The sequence below is a fragment of the Chenopodium album genome, chromosome 11 (genome assembly GCF_948465745.1).
Source record: "Chenopodium album chromosome 11, dcCheAlbu1.1, whole genome shotgun sequence".
Lineage (NCBI taxonomy): Eukaryota > Viridiplantae > Streptophyta > Magnoliopsida > Caryophyllales > Amaranthaceae > Chenopodium > Chenopodium album.
In genome coordinates this window covers 41,134,758-41,140,341 of record NC_137844.1, presented here as the reverse complement: position 1 = coordinate 41,140,341, position 5,584 = coordinate 41,134,758, and positions in this window count along the sequence as shown.

Sequence of the window (5,584 nt, the reverse complement as noted above, 5' to 3'; positions counted from 1 at the left end):
TTGAAAGTTCGGAGCGATATCGCGGCGACAGGCACTTTTGGCTTGCGCTGGTGCAGCGACAAGTCACGTGGCTTCATGATGTGGTCATATAGACCTGGCTCAGCAATTTTGGGTTCCTTGGTACGCCAGTTAGCCCCTATAAGCAATTTGACATGATTTAGTCAGCTTGATTGCAATCACAACAAGTGATCGACCTGACAAAAGATCGTCTCACTTAGCTTAAAGCGCCTAAGTATTGGCTCATCGCAAGCACCAAAGTAATGGTTCACAACGATTTCCTAGGATGGAAGAAGATTTGAAGATTCGAGATGACGAAGCCTTCAATAGGGGGCTTTAAGATTAAAAAGAGTCTATTGCTTGGATTTGAGAAGGGCGGTTTGAGATGAAGCGACCTTCAATAGCTTTCACTATGATTGGGGAGGTTATTATTTGAGAAGAACGATTCAAGATGAAGCGGTCTTTGATAGCTTTCGCTAAGATTGTGAAGGTTATCACAAGATTTGAGAAGATGGCACGAGATGAGCCGTCTTCGACAACGTTCGCTAAGATTGTGGAAGTTGTCATCAAGATTTGAGAAGATAGCACGAGATGAGCGATCTTCGACAACATTCGCTAAGATTGTGGAAGTTGTCACTTGATTTGAGGAGATGGCACGAGATGAGCGGTCTTCGACAACGTTCGCTAAGATTGTGGAGGTTGTCAATCAGATTTGAGAAGATAGCACAAGATGGGCGGTCTTCGACAACGCTCGCTAAGATTGTGGGAGTTGTCACCTATATTTGAGAAGAGCGGTTCGTGATGAGGCGGTGTTCGACAACATTCGCTATGATTGGGAAGGTTGTCACCATGATTCAAGGAAAAGCTCGAGATGTAGCAGCAATGATAGACATCATTCCCTAGGATGTGGAGAGTTGTCATGAATTCTGAAGATGACAAGATATGGTCACCTTCGACGGTCCCTCAAGGTAAAGAAGAGATTGTCTATAGCGACGACGTACTGCCGTGGCGACGTACGGCCACAACCCTGAAGATGACGACATACAGTTATTTTCGACGATGTTCCCGAAATACTGTGGAGGATTGTCACCAAGAATATTGAGGACGACGACATATGGTTATCTTCAATGATGGCGTTCACAAGATACTGTGGAGGTTGTCACAAACAACAAAAGAAGCAACAGCAAAATGGCTACTTTCAGAAACGTGTGCTCGACGGTGCAAGATACGTGTTTCTTAACTCTCTTATCTATTTTAACTAATGATTGTTTTACAGGTATCGGCGTTATAAGAATGATTTGGAATCACAGAACGTTTTGAATCATTCTCCGTCCCTATCGATACTTTGACTTTCGTTTTCGAAACTTAAGTTTCTCCAAACTCAGTCAAAGTGGGGGCTTCTGTAGACACCCATTTGTGTCTCCCCAAAACCAAACCCAGTGATGAATTCCTTTCACGTTGTGTTATTATCGAATTAGGTGAAAGTGGTTTGAAAGTCAAGTATTGCGGTTTAGTTTTAATTAAATTCTTTTCTCTCTGTTTTTGAAAATGACTTTATTTATTTGAAAATAGCCGAACCAGTTTAGTTTGGTCCATAATTAAGGTCCAATAATAGTGTAGATGGATGGGGCTCGAAGAGACCTTTCTAATGATATATTATAAGATCAATTCCGATGAATATTGAGGAAGTTATGGCCAAAATACTAAACTGGGCCTGGTTAATTATTAAAATACGGTCCAATGATCTAGAGGAGGGCCCAATATTAATTATTATTCCTAAAATTATTAGGATTAATTATAGTTTTCTAGAAGTTTCTAGAAGGTTCCTTTTAATTCTAATATTATTAGATAGATTTTTATTTGGAATAAAATATCGTTTTGTTATCTTAAAAATATATATTTTTTTATCTTCTGTACGGATTCCGTAGATCAAGTTGATTAAAGATCGGATTCCGCGTGAAGAAAAACGCGCTAATACAGGTTGTCGCCAAACGACAAAATCTGTCGCCTCGCGACAGAGTTGATTCCTGGCGACAGCGTGGAGTTTTATTCCTTATCAAATTCTATGATTTTTCTGGACTATTTTCATTATAAATAGCGTCCGAATCCCTGTTTTCAGAATCATCGATTCACATTCAATTCTTCCTTAATTCTTTCTTATCTTTCTTTCTTTCTAAACCAACCTTTTTAAATACAATATTCCGCATTCACAAGATCTTGAATCTCTTAGCCAAGTTCGAAGTTGCCTTCGCCCTAGACGTGCAAGGTTGATAATTTCTGAGGGTTTGGTCCAAATCTAGTCAAAACTTTATTTAATTTGATTTTAATTATTTAATTATTTAATTATTCTTTATTTATTTTCATTGAAGTTTACTAACTTGTGTATTTTGTTATTAGAAAGAGGTACGAGGCTTCAAAGTATGTAATCTTATTACTCTCTTTCAATGTAGAAAGCATGTTTATTAATGTTTAATTCCTAGTATCATGTTAGGATGCTTTTAATGCTTTCTAGTATCATGTTAGGATGTTATTTTATGCTTTCTAATATCATGTTAGTACCATGTTAGGTTTAAAGCTTTGATCTTTATCGTTTAGTGAAATGCTAGGATTTGTTATTAACCTTGTTAGTATCATGCCTAGGATCTTGCTATTATTTTCAAGCTTTATTATGCCTTATCATGCTATTATCAATATTGTTATTGCTTGATCACACCTTTTATGATTGTTAAAGGGAATTCGTACTTGAAATCACGCTTAATAAGATAATTAATTAATTTGGTTTAGGCTAATGAGATTTTAACTCAAGTGATCGCCAATAATAGTCTTATTTGTGCATTAATATTCAACCAACATAGATTAAACAGGGTAGGTTCAATATAATGTTTGTATGTTATTCGAAAAGCGCACATGAATACGAGCAGAACAAAGTAGAGGCCTATTTTATAGGGCGGGTCCTTTCTTTTGTAGATTGGATTCGTACCCTCATCCCCGGACCCTGTTTGGTTCAAGACCTTATGGAGTAGTTGATGGTCCTTTTGGATTGTCTTTTGGGTTTACAAGTTCCTAAAACTTGTTGGCGACTCTTTTGCTCTCTTTTCCTTCCCTTTGGAACGCCACCGTACTTTAGTGTATGATCACAGTGGGGTTCAAGTTTGGGATCATAATGCTTGAAATATTCCCTACAGTTTTTGGCGACTCCACTGGGGAGGATTTCTATTTATATTCCTGAAATTTATTTAATTTTGGCAATTATTTAGAATGAGCGGATGAGACTCGAAAAATTCTAAGTATTTTATGTGCGTGATTTGATTAACATTATTGTCATATGCATTAAAAGGTCCTCATGGGAGCACCCCATGAGTCAATCAATAGGAATTTTACACGTAGGAAATTTGAGAAATATCTTTCATGACTAGCATCGAAAAGATGATGCGAAATCTGGAAAATTCGAAGAACACAGAAACTTGCCAAGGCATGTAGGAAATAGCGTCTAGAAAACAGGGCTTGTCGCCCGTAAAAAGTTTCTGTCGCCTGGCGACAGTTCTGTCCCTTGGCGACAGGAGCTTTTTTATGGCGACAGTCCCTGTAGTCTGGCGCCAAGTTCTTCCAATACCGAGCCAGGGGTCTGCCTTCTTGATTTGACCATTTCTAGCATTGTTGGCTTGATTCATATTATGTACCATTAAGGACTATCTGGTGGTGATGGGCCGGCCATCCAAGTGGCGTGACCGACTGGAAGAATTGTTTCTACCGCATTAAGACAAAGAACGTGGAGTTCAACTTGCGGATGAATAGGTTTAATGCTGCTCCCATCCAGCTTGGCCGAGGGCAGCACCTTCTGTACAAGCCACCCGTCCATCTTGACTACGCGCACCAACATGACTACTTTGGAGTTAGGAGGGTGACTTAGGACGGCAAGTCGGTGGCCATGCCTAAGAACTGGATTCCCTTGTCCAGCTGGCTCAGGGACCCGATATTTATATCGGCATGCAGCCTGTACCGAAACATTCCCCTAGGTGGAGACTCGTACCTTAGCCAGTTACGAGTAAATTATGTCATAAATTTTCTAACTCTTTTTCCCTTTTCTTACACAAACGAAACTCTAGCCATGCTGGACCTAGAGCAAAAGGGTGATGTAGACATGTCCGAGCTTGAATTAGCTCGGTACAAGGCCCGCCAACAACTGTACAAGCAGACCAAGGAGATACTGGCCGTCTGCTTTCTTTTCATAATTCTCTCTTTTTTATTCTTTATTTTCTTTATTTTTGGCCGAGTTGGTATGTTGGAAGAGGAGTCCTTCTTAATGTAACAAGGACATCTCTATTTTGACCCTTCGTCCGACTTGGCACTCTGGAAAAGGGCTTCCTACATATCCATGCTTGGAAGCTCTATCTTGGCTTTTCTTAACTTCATACTGCTTTCTTTCAGTTGGCCACTCCCACCTCAAGGTCGAAGAGGAAGCAACCGGCCTCTGCTTCAAACGAAAGGAAGGCGTCCAAATCCCGCAAGAGCACTGCTTCTAAAGGGACGCCTCCCGTTCAGGCGGCCAAGGCAAAGTCGCGGATTGCTCCAAAGTAGTCCGAAGGAGAGCCACCCCAGCTGTCACCTAGTGGGGACTCCAAGTCCGTTGATCAGACTACTGAGTCGATCCATGAAAAGTACGTCCGAACGGACGATGGGGGTAAGTCAACCCAGCAAAACCGATCGGCCCAATCTCGACTCCGCATGTCGAGTTAGTTAAAAAATCTAATTGGTAGACGGCTGCCTCTTAGTCGGCCGAGGATCAGCCCGGTCGCCAGCATGGAGGTGGGGACGAACTCGTTCCTCCTCCTACCTTCAACCTTCTCACCCTACCATCTTTCTCGGATGGTAAGGTTCTTATCATAGTCTTTAACTTGTCTTTTTTGTGAACTCATTTTTGTTCATTCTGACCTTTCTCTTGGTCGTGTGCAGATATTGCCGAGGAGATGAATACGAAACTACCCGATTAGTCGCTTACGGGTGCGGACCGGAAGGCTATGAGGGAGGCCATGTAGTGGGCCGTCCCTCAAGAGCAGCGAGTCAAATTCTTCGGAATTAACGAGGGCTTCCTTGGCCCCATGTTCAACTGTAATGCCGAGGTAGTCTAATCTTCCACTTTTGTGTCCGCCTTTTATTTTTACTTAGAGTATTTTTCTCTTTTCATACTTGCTAACTTTTACTCGTCCGAATGTAGCACTTCCTTCGTCTCTACGCCTTCCAAGAGTGGAAGGACAAGGAGAACGAAAAAATCAAGAAGGCTTGGGCCTAAATCAGGAGGGCTGAAGATGCAAACATTGACAACGTCGCCCTCCTGAAGCTTTACTATGAGACGACCCTCAAGGCCTTGTCCGACAAGGCAACTCGACAAACGGAGGATATCGTAAAAATAGGGAAGGCCCTTGAGAGAGAAGAGCTAGCAAGGCAGGCGCTCCTGGTGGAGTGGGACGAGGCGGTCTTAACTGCCTCTCAGTGGAAGGAGGGCTTTGAGGCCTCTAAGAAGCTGAAGGCCGAATTATCCTTGTCCCAAATGGCCCTTAAGTCCTCCCAAGACAAGGCGGCCTCCCTC